This window comes from Rhinolophus sinicus, linkage group LG07, assembly GCF_036562045.2.
Source record: "Rhinolophus sinicus isolate RSC01 linkage group LG07, ASM3656204v1, whole genome shotgun sequence".
NCBI lineage: Eukaryota > Metazoa > Chordata > Mammalia > Chiroptera > Rhinolophidae > Rhinolophus > Rhinolophus sinicus.
In genome coordinates, this window is record NC_133757.1 from 62,547,020 (window position 1) to 62,559,538 (window position 12,519).

At 39.5% G+C, this 12,519-nt stretch overlaps 1 protein-coding gene across 1 annotated transcript in view; it reads right to left on the minus strand.

The window, feature by feature from the left end:
* Nucleotides 1-12,519, minus strand: part of FRMPD2 (FERM and PDZ domain containing 2) — a 153,760-nt gene that overhangs the window by 49,157 nt on the left and 92,084 nt on the right.

The window sequence follows — 12,519 nt, forward strand, 5'->3', positions numbered from 1 at the left end:
CAAGTGGGGATCACCCCGGGGCAAAAGGATGGTTCAACATACGCAAATCCATCAATGTGATACATCACATAAACAAAATAAAGGACAAAAATCATATGATTGTCTCAATTGATGCACAAAAAGCATTTGACACGATACAACATGCATTTATGATTAAAATACTTAATGAAATAGGTATAAAAGGAAAATACCTTAACACAATAAAGGCCATATGTGATAAGCCCTCAGCTAATCTCATATGGTGAAAAACTGCGGCCCTTTGCTCTACATTCAGGAACATGACAGGGCTGGCCCCTATCACGTCTGCTTTTCAACATAGTGTTGGAAGTCTTAGCCAGAGCAATCAGGCAAGAGAAAGAAATAAAAGGCATCCAAATTGGGAATGAAGAAGTTAAATTATCGCTCTTTGCAGATGACATGATGCTATATATAGAAAATCCTAAAGACTCCACCAAAAAGCTATTGGAAACAATCAACGAATACAGTGAAGTTGCTGGCTACAAAATCAACGCACAAAAGTCCATTGCCTTCCTATATACTAACAATGAAATCTTAGAAAAAGAAATAAAAAAAGCAATTCCTTTTGCAATTACAGCACAAAGAATAAAATACCTAGGAATAAACTTAACCAAGGATGTGAAGGACCTATATGCTAAAAACTATGAAACATTTTTGAAAGAAATTGAAGAAGACACAAAGAAATGGAAAGTCATTCCGTTCTCATGGATTGGAAGAATCAACATAGTTAAAATGGCCATATTACCCAAAGCAATACACAGATTTAATGCAATCCCCATCAAAATCTCAATGGCATTTTTTAAAGAAATAGAACAAAAAATCATCAGATTTGTTTGGAACCACAAAAGACGCTGAATAGCCAAAGCAATCTTAAGAAAAAAGAACAATACTGGAGGTATCACACTCCCTGACTTTAGCTTGTACTACAGGGCTACAATAATCAAAACAGCATGGTATTGGCAGAAAAACAGACACATAGACCAATGGAATAGAATTGAGAACCCAGAAATAAAACCACATAAATATGGACAGATAATTTTTGACAAAGAAGCTAAAAAACACAATGGAGGAAAGACAGCCTCTTCAATAAATGGTGCTGGGAGAATTGGATAGCCACGTGCAAAAGAATGAAACTGGACTGCTATCTGTCACCATGTACCAAAATTAATTCAAAATGGATCAAAGACTTAAGCATAAGACCTGACACAATAAACTGCATAGAAGAAAACATAGGTACTAAACTTATGGACCTTGGGTTCAAAGAGCATTTTATGAATTTGACTCCAAAGGCAATGGAAGTAAAAGCTAAAATAAATGAATGGGACTATATGAAACTTAAAAGCTTCTGCACAGCAAAAGAAACCATCGACAAAATAAAGAGGCAACCAACTGAATGGGAGAAGGTTTTTGCAAACAGTGCCTCCGATCAGGGGCTAATATCCAAAATAAATAAGGAACTCATGAAACTCAACAACAAAAAAACAAAGAACCCAATTGAAAAATGGGAAGAGGACCTGAAGAGACATTTCTCCAAAGAGGACATACAAATGGCAAATAGACATATGAAAAAATGCTCAACATCACTAATCATCAGAGAAATGCAAATAAAAACCACAATGAGATATCACCTCACCCCAGTCAGAATGGCTATCATCAACAAGACAAATAGTAACAAGTGTTGGAGAGGCTGTGGAGAAAAAGGAACCCTCATACACTGTTGGTGGGAATGCAGACTGGTGCAGCCGTTATGGAAGGCAGTGTGGAGGTTCCCCAAAAAATTACAAATAGAATTACCATGTGACCCAGCAATCCCTCTCCTGGGTACGTACCCAAAAAAATCTGAAAACATTTATACATAAAGACACGTGTGCTCCAATGTTCATTGCAGCTTTGTTTACGGTGGCTAAGACATGGAAACAACCAAAATGTCCTTCAATAGATGAATGGATTAAGAAGTTGTGGTATATATACACAATGGAATACTATTCAGCGGTAAGAAATGATGATATAGGAACATTTGTGACAACATGGATGAATCTTGAGAGTGTAATGCTGAGCGAAATAAGTCAGACAGAAAAAGCAGAGAACCATATGATTTCACTGATATGTGGTATATAAACCAAAAACAACAAAAGAACAAGACAAACAAATGAGAAACAAAAACTCATAGACACAGACAATAGTTTAGTGGTTACCAGAAGGTAAGGGGTGTGGGGGGTGGGAGATGAGGGTAAGAGGGATCAAATATATGGTGATGGAAGGAGAACTGACTCTGGGTGGTGAACACACAATGGGATTTATAGATGATGTAATACAGAATTGTACACATGAAATCTATGTAATTCTACTAACAATTGTCACCCCAATACATTAAAAAAAAAAAGTTGCAAAGATTGCAGAATAGACGTGCACTGTGCCAACTGCCTCCCTGGATCATACCAAAATTACAAATACAACATTCACCCGCGAAATTCATGTGAACACTAGCTGAACAGAACCTCTAAACTAAGGATTTAAAGACGAGGCCACCACGTGGAGACTGGTAGGAGGGAGGGAGACGTGAGGCAGGCTAACTCCAGGCCCACGGAGAGAGGGCGAACCCCGCCAGGGGCACCTCAGTGGTAGAGGATTCTTCTGTTGGGACCCTCCAGCCCCATGCCGGGCTCCCCAGCCCACAGTCCCTTTGCTGGGAAGGAGAGTTCCATGATAGCTGGCAGTAGAAATCAGTTTGGAGTCTCTTTGTTCAACTTGGTGGGCCAGAAGGCACCTAGAGGCCCAGTCATCCTCCCGTGGGGCCCTCACCCGGTCCCAGGCGGAGGAGTTGACTCCCCAGGTGGAGGCCCAGGAGCCAACAAGGAAAGACAGAACTGAGCGCCTGTGGCGCAAGAGCTGCAGGTTTGGGACTATTGTTCCCACTGTGTGGAGCTTACACATGAGTGGTGTACAGGACGGCGCCATTTTTCCAGGGTTAAGCCCTCCCACAGATGGTCAGGTTCAGGACCGCAGGGGCCTGGTGGAATCCACGCAGTTGTGCGTGTGTGCGTGCGCATGCTGCCTTGGGTACCGGCTCAGCACAGGGCTTGTGATCCATTGCTAGGGACAGGCCTGACTGGCAGGAGTGCTCCGGCTGGGAGACGCTGCTGATTGAGATGCGCATGCCCACACACTACTTTAGGTCCTGGCTCTGCGCACGGCTTGGTCTGCGGTGCAAGGGTGGTGATGGCTGTCGGGCTGCTCTGCCTGACCCGAGGGCTGCTGATTGGGGCAGGCAGAGGCTGAGAGTTCTCCTGAATTGGGCTGGGCGCTGTGAGGTGGCTCCATCTGGCCAAGGCATTCGTGGAGCGTTTGTGTGGGCTGGTTGCCAGTGCAGGAGCAAACGCTGCTGGGACTTGGTGGAGGCCACTGACCACATCCCATGGTGCCCTGGGAGCCGGCCCCGCCCACCTAGAGCTGCATTGCTGGGGACACCATGGGCCTCTGGTGCCTGGCCCCCACCTCCACAGGCCACAGAGGGTTTTTGCAGCAGGGGACAGCCCGCAGCAACCTGTGGGGATTTTTGGTGGCGAGCACGCCCCCAGAGCCCAGGACAGCCAATTGTGGGCAGCTCACTGTGAGCCTGAGGGGGAAGCCAGTGCATGAGGTACTGGGCCCTACCCCTCAAAATAACTGGTGCAAAATCCCGGGGAGACTCTATTGATGAGCAAGCAGCCTGCAGATTAATGTGGGTGGAGAGCCTTTTTTTTTCCCCCTTTTTTTCTTATTTCTTTTTCTGTTTTTCATTTTTTATTTATTTTGTTGTTCTTATTGTTTTTGGCATTTTTTTCTTTTAGTCTTTCTTTTTTTCTTCCACCATCCCCCTCTTTTTTCTTATTATTACTATTTTTCCCTTTTTATCCCTTTTTTTCTTTTCTTTCTCCTTCATCTTTTCTGTTCCTATTTCTTCTTTTTCTTTTGTCTGTTTTCTTTTTGTTGTTGCTGCCCAGGTTTCTTTGTCTTCTTATTGCTTTGGTTACTGTTTTTCTGTCTTGTTCTGCTGTTTTTGTCTCTTTTATATTTTTGTTTGTCCTGTCTGATCATTGTTTATCAAGTTTTTGTGGGGGTGTATTTGTTTTTTGGTGTTTTGGTTTTTCTTGCTTTGTTTTTGTTTTGCGAAGTGGGTGAGGGCCTAGTACTGGTCCAGGAGCTGAGACTACACAGAATTTGTAGAAACCACTGACCACAGCTTTTACCCACCTATAACACCACCTCACCCCGCTACAGCTACATTGCAAGGGGCACTCTGGGTGGCTGGGTGACTGAATTCACCTTGACAAAGTGTGAAAAATTTTTTTACAACAGCAGACAGTCCGCAGAGCCCTGGGGTCATCTTTGTGGTATTCAGTGAACCCCAACTTGCACCACAGCCACTCGGGAGCAGCTATTAGGAATTTGTGACATTGATCTGGAGGCTGGCTGTAGTGCCTTTGGGACACTGTACAAAGGGATCACAGGCCAGATATTGGCATAAGACCTGGACTTGCATTAATGTCTTAAAAACCACCAATCATGTCTCGTAACTCACTTGAATTCCATCCTGCCCTGCTAGTGCCACATCGCCAAAGGCCCACTCAATACTGGGTCAGAAGCCAGATACATGCTTCTAAAGAACCTCTTTCAATAGTGGGGCCTTATGGGCAACTGTAAGGTGGCAACAGGCCTAGGGGGTTCTAGGCCTTTCACTAAACTGCCTCAGGACCGATATTAGTGGCAGCCAGCCTCAATTCACACAGACCACCTCCACATGACTCCAGGACCAGTATGGGCAGCAGCCAACGGGGTACAGCTTGAGACACCTACCAGGCAACCATGGCCCGGTAACAAACAGGGCTGAAACTGCACTGAGTGGGAGCCCTGCCCAAGAGACTCCAGGACCAATACACCCAGAGGCCAGTGACAGACCAAACAAAAGCATTACCTGGTTGAACCTATAAGTGGCACTCTCAAAGGAAATTTTCCACAGGTACAAGAGCCCACAGGGGCCAAGCCTCCTCTGAGGCTGTCAACCTTCACACAGCAGTTCATACACTGTGAGCAGAGCTAATTCTCCCAGCTAATCAGCCTGTGGATCAATCCCACACTTAGATAAGCCAAAAGCAATTAAAGATCAACTACAACAGCAACACCTCTGGGACACACAGGACAGGAGAATAGGGAGACTGTGCAATCTGAATATAAAGGATACATACTACATAAGACCACCCAACAACAACTGAGAGACATAGGTGTTCTACTTAATACAGCAAAGCAATCACAGAGCAACAACCAGCATGATGAAACAAAGAAACATGTCCCAAATTAAAGACCAGAAGAAACCTCTGAAAATGGAACTAAATGAAACAGAGGCATCCAACTTGTCAGAGACATTGTTTGGAACACTGATGATAAGAATGTTTAAGGAATTTATTGAGGACATAAAAAAGGATTGAGAAATTATAAAAAACCACTAGTTAGAACTAAAGAATACAGTGACTGAAATGAAAAACACACTCGAAGAAATCACCAGTACATTAGATGAAGCAGAGGATCGGATCAGTGATTTAGAAGACAAGTTAGCAGAAATCACCCAATCGGAACAAAAAGAAAAAATAATAAAAAACAATGAAAATAGTTTAAGAGACCTGTGGTACAACATCAAGCACAGCAACATTAGCATCATAGGAATACCAGAAGGAGAAGAGAAGGAACAAGGGATCGAGAATGTATTTGAAGAAATAATGACCAAAAACTTCCCCACCTTGGTGAAGGAAACTGACACACAAGCCCAGGAAGTGCAGAGAGTTCCAAACAAGATGAACCCAAACAGGCCCACACCAAGACACATTATAGTTAATATGGCAAAGGTTAAAGACAAAGAGAGAATTCTAAAAGCAGCAAGAGAAAGACAGTGTATTACATACAAAGGAACTCCTGTAAGACTATCAGCTGACTTTTCTACAGAAACTCTGCAGGCCAGAAGGGAGTGGCAGGAAATAGTCAAAGTGATAAAAAACAACAGCCTAAAACCAAGATTGCTCTACCCAGCAACGCTATCACTAAAAATTAAAGGAGTGATAAAGAGCTTCTCAGAAAAGAACAAGCTAAAGGAATTCATTACCACCAAACCAGCGTTGCAGGAAATGTTAAAAGGGCTTTTCTAAACAGAAGAAAGGGGGAAACAAACTACCAAAGAAGACCAGAAATACAAATAACAAAATGGCAATAAATATGTACCTACCAATAATCACTTTAAATGGAAATGGGCTAAATGCTCCAATCAAAAGACATAGAGTGGCTAAGTGGATAAGAAAACAGGACTCATGTATACACTATTTACAAGAGACACATCTCAGATCAAAAGACACACACAGACTGAAAGCAAAGGGATGGAATAAGATATTTCACACAAATGGAAACAAGTAAAAAGCTGGGGTAGCAATACTTATTTTGGACAAAATAGACTTTAAAATGAAGACTACAATAAAAGACAATGATGGGCACTCCATAATTATAAAGGGATCGATCCAACAAGAGGACATAACCCTAGTAAGCATCAATGCACCCAATATAAGAGCTCCTGAATATATAAAACAGTTTATGACTGACATAAAGTCTGAGATCAACAGAACTATCATAGTAGGGGACTTCAACACCCCATTGTCACCAATGGACAGATCCTCTAGATGGAAAATCAACGCGGAAACAGTGGTCTTAATTGACACTTTAGACCAGTTGGATTTAACCGATATTTTTAGAGCATTTCACCCCAAAGCAGCAGAATATATATTCTGCTCAAGTGTACATGGAACATTTTTCAAGATAGACCACATGCTAGGCCACAAAACAAGTCTCGGTAAATTTAAGAAGACTGAAGTCATACCAAAGGTCTTCTCTGACCACAATGCTATGAAACTAGAAATCAATTATAAGAAGAAATTCGGAAAACATACAAATACATGGAGGCTGAATAACATGTTGCTAAATAGCAAGTGGGTTAATAATGAGATCAAGGAAGAAGAAATCAAAAGATACCTCAAGACAAATGAAAAAGAAAACACAAGTACCGAAAATCTCTGGGATGCAGTGAAAGGAGTCCTAGGAGGGAAATTCATAGCAATGCAGACCTATCTCAAGAAACAAGAAAAATCTCAAATCAATAGGCTATCTTTACACCTAAGGGAACTGGAAAAAGAACAGCAAAACAAGCCCAAAGCGAGTACAAGGAAGGAGATAATAAAGATCAGAGCATAAATAAATGAAATAAAGACTAAAAATAAAAAATAATGCAAAAGATCAATGAAACCAAGAGCTGACTTTTTTTTTATTTATTTTTTAAATTTATTGGGGTGACAATTGTTAGTAAAATTACATAGATTTCAGGTGTACAATTCTGTATTACATCATCTATAAATCCCATTGTGTGTTCGCCACCCAGAGTCAGTTCTCCTTCCATCACCATATATTTGATCTCCCTTACTTTTTGAAAAGATAAACAAAATCGACAAACCCTTAGCCAGACTCATCAAGAAAAAGAGAGGACCCAAATTAATAAAATCAGAAATGAAACAGGAGAAGTGACAACAAACACCACAGAAATACAGAAAATTTAAAGAAAATACTATGAATAACTATCTGCCAATAAATTAGACAATTTGGAAGAAATGGATAAATTTCTAGAAGCATACATTCTTCCAAGACTGAATCAAGAAGAAACAGAAACTCTGAACAGACCAATTACTACCAAAGAAATTGAATAGGTAATCAACAAACGCCCAAGAAGCAAAAGTCCTGGACCAGATGGCTTCACAGGTGAATTTTATAAAACATTCAAAAAAGAATTAACACCTATTCTCCTCAAATTATTCCAAGAAATCCAGAAAGAGGGAAGGCTCCCAGGTACATTTTACAAGGCCACTATTACTGTGATCCCAAAATAGACAAAGACATTAGAAAAAAAGAAAACTACAGGTCAATAACCCTAGTGAACAAAGACACAAAAATCCTCAACAAAATACTAGCAAACCAGATTCAGCAACACATTAAAAAGATCATACACCACGATCAAGGGGCATACATTCCTGGTATGCAAGGTTGTTTCAATATCCACAAATCAATTAATGTGATACACCACATTAACAAAATGAAAAATAAAAATCATATGATCATATCAATAGATGCAGAAAAAGCTTTTTATAAAATCCAGTAGCCATTTATGATAAAAACTCTTAGCAAAGTGGGAATGGAAGGATCATATCTCAACGTAATAAAGGCCATATATCATAAACCCACAGCTAACATCTTACTCAACAGGGAAAGGCTAAAACCTTTACCCTTAAGATCAGGAAGAATACAAGGCTGCCCACTTTCACCACTTTTATTCAACATAGATCTGGATGTTTTAGCCACTGCAATCAGACAAGAAAAAGAAATAAAAGATATCCAAATTGGAAAGAAGGAATTAAAATTGTCTTTATATGCAGATGACATGATACTATATATAGAGAGAGAACCCCAAAGACTCCACCAAAAAAACTATTAGAACTGATAAACAGATTTAGTAAAGTTTAGGATACAAAATTAATATTCAGAAATCAGTTGCATTTGTATACATCAATAATAAACTATCAGAAAGAGAAATCAAGAAATCGATCCAATTTACAACTAGTTCAAAAACAATAAAATACCTAGGAATAAATTTAACCAAAGAAATAAAAGACCTGTACTCAGAAAATTATAAGACACTAAAGAGAGAATTCAAAGAAGATATAAATAAATGGAAACACATACCATGTGCATGGATAGGAAGAATTAATATAGTTAAAATGTCGATACTATAGATTCAACGCAATTCCTATCAAACTACCAATGACACTTTTCTCAGAAATAGAACATATAATCCTAAATTTATATGGAACTGTAAAAGACCCCGAATAGCCACGGCAATCTTGAGAAATAAGAACAAAGTGGGAGGTATCACGCTACCCGACCTCAAATCATACTAGAGGCTATAGTAATCAAAACGGTATGGTACTGGCATAAAATAGACACATAGATCAATGGAACAAAATAGAGATCCCAGAAATAAATCCATTCACATACGGTCATTTAATCTATGACAAGGGAAGCAAGAATTTACGTTGGGGTAAAAAAAGTCTATTTAATAAATGGTGCTGGAAAAACTGGACTGACACATGCAAAAAATGAAACTGGACCACCTCCTTACGCCATATATGAGAACAAATTCAAAATGGATTAAAGACTTAAATGAAAGACCCAAAACCATAAAACTCCTAGAAGAAAATATAGAGAGTAAATTTGCAGACATTACTGTGAGTAATATTTTTACTGATATATCCCCTCGGACAAGGGAAGTAAAAGAAGAAATAAACATATGGGATTATATCAAACAAAGTTTTTTTACAGCAAAGGAAACCATCAATAAAACAAAAAGGCAGCCTACTGAATGGGAGAAGATAATTGGCAATGATACAGCTGATAAGGGGTTAATATCCAAAATTTATAAAACACTCATTCAGCTCAACACCAAAAACAAAAAGGCAACCCAATTAAAAAATGGGCAGAGGACATGAAGAGACATTTCTCTAAAGAGGACGGACATTCAGATGGCCAATAGACATATGAAAAAACGCTCAACCTCACTAATCATTAGAGAAATGCAAATAAAAACCACAGTGAGATACCACCTCACTCTGGTCATAATGGCTATCATCAATAAACCAAAAAACAACAAGTCCTGGCAAGGTTGTGGAGAAAAGGGAACCCTGGTGCACTGTTGGCGAGATTGCAGATTGGTGCAGCCACTATGGAAATCAGTATGGAGGCATCTCAAAAAACTGGAACTGTAACTACCTTACGTCCTAGCAATTCCACTCTTATGTATCTATCCAGAGAAATCCAAGACACTAATTCGAAAAAATATATGCACCCTTATGTTTATTGCAGCGCTATTTACAATAGCCAAAACTTGGAAACAACTGAAATGCCCATCAGTAAACGAATGGATTAAGAAACTGGTACATTTATACAGTGAAGTATTACTCAGCTACAAAGAAGAATGAAATCTTACAATTTCAACAATATGGATGGACCTAGAGAACATTATGCTAAGTGAAATAAGTCAGTCCGAGAAAGGCAAATGATCTCACTTATATATGGAATCTAAAGAGCTGAACATAAGGGGAAAGTAAATAGAAATAGTCTCAGAGATACAGAGGAAAAACTGGTGTTTGCTAGAAAGGAGGGGGGTGTGGATGAGGAAGAAGGGGAAGGGATTAGACAGCATAAATTGGTAACTACAATATTGCCACAGCGGATATGAAAGACAGTTTGGGGAATATAATCAATAATGTTGTAAAGATTTTGTAGGGTGTCAGATGGGCACATGTCTTATTAGGGAGACCCGTTAATGGACGGTGTAGATGCTTGACCACTGCACTGTATTCAACTGCTGAAGTTGAATAATATTGTATGTCAACTATAATTTAATATATATAGTCACGGGGTATGGAGTACAGCATAGGGAATAGACTCAATGGAATTGTAATAGATTTATACGATGTCAGAGGTGCAATAGATTGGGGGAGGAGGGTTATCACTTTTTGAGGGGTGAAATGTCTAGTTATTGCATTGTTTTGTACACCTGAAACTTAAAAAAAAAAAAAAAGAAAGAAAGAAAGAGGCACAGTCATTTAAAAAAAAAAAAAAAAAGATGACTAGAACTGGTGATGATGTGAACCAAAGGGACCCTTTGTGCACTGTTGGTGGGAATGTAAATTGGTGCAGTCACTATGGGAAATGAAGCATGGAGTTTCCTCAAAAAATTAAAAACAGAACTACCATATGATTCAGCAATGCCACTTCTGGGTATATACCTGAAGGAAATCCAAACACGCTATTGAAGAGATAACTGCACTCCCATGTTCATTGTAGCATTGTTCACAATAGCCAATATCAGAAACCACCTAAGTGTCCATCAACAGATGAATGGATAAGAAGATGTCATTATATATACAGTGGAATATTATTCAGCCATAGAAAAAATGAAATCCTGCCATTTGAGACAATACAGATGGAACTTGAGGGCATTATGCTTAGTGAAATAAATCAAGCAAAGAAAGACAAATACTGTATGTTCTCACTTGTACAGAGAATTTAAAGAGGCTAAACTCATAGAAATATAGTGTAGAATGATGGTTGCCAGGACTGACAGGTGGAGAAAATGGGGAGATGGTGGTCAAAGGATACCAACTCCCAGCTATGAGTACAAATAAGTTCTAATGTCCAACATGGTGACTATAATTAACAGTAGTGTTATATACTTGAAAGTTGTTAAGAGAGTAGCTCTTAAATGTTACCCCACAAAGATGATAATTCTGTGAGGGAATGGACGTGTTGACTACCTTGTTGTGGTAACCATTTTACAATATGCATGTATATCAAATCATCACACTGTACCGCTCAAACTTAACATATTTTATTTCAATAATATTTCAATAAAGCTAGAGAAAAATAAAACAGCTTCAACCCAGATGAAAAGAAGGGGGGAAAATTGCTTAAAATAATCCTTTTAATGAAAATGTTAGGTTCCTGAAAATAGAATTTGCCGTTTGAGAAAACAGTACTATTATGAGCAAAATAGGCTTAGAAGGACTAATTTCACAAGTGAGTCCACAGAATCTTTATAAATATTTTATCTTCACTGATAGCAGGCAATAAAAGCAATATTAATGAAATTTTACATTGTATCTCAGCAATAGCAGGTAAGATATAATTAATTTACATTAATTATCTGCAGCTCCCTGGAAACATCCTAGAATGACCACTCCACGATTTCAATGAAATATTTATATATTTATTTGGTTTTGCTGCAAATAATACACCACTTTATTTCATATGTTTGGTTCTGTATCGGAAGGCTCAGCATTTTTGTTTCCCAGTTGGTCCCTCATCCCAGGACCCCAGAACCTGGTGATACAGCGCCCACATGAATTGGCTGGCACTGAACAAAACTCCCACAAACAGGAGCTGCCATTATGACTCATGTTGAGCAATGAACGCTGGACACGGAGCTAGAAACATCCCACACCCTATAACCGCTGGAGCACAGCGCAAACCTGCCAGATAGATGGCCAGAGTGCTCAGTTGAGGACATCGAGCTCAGAGAGGGCAAGCGAGTCGTCCAGTCATGCAGCTAAGAAGTGGCACTGCCCTGAGTCTAGTGAACACCAGGGGCCACATTCCAAGCCAGGGGTTCTCAAACTTATATCTGCATCTGAATCACCAGGGTTCTTTTTCCAATGCAGATTCTAATTCAGTGGGTACTTGAGATTCTGTAATATTAGCAAGCTGCCATGTGACGTGCATGCAGAGGTCACTCTATGAATATGAAGGGCGAAACCTCTATAGTATATTGTTCCCTTCCACAACTGAATAAGAAATAATGGTTAGAGATCAATAGTCGATGTG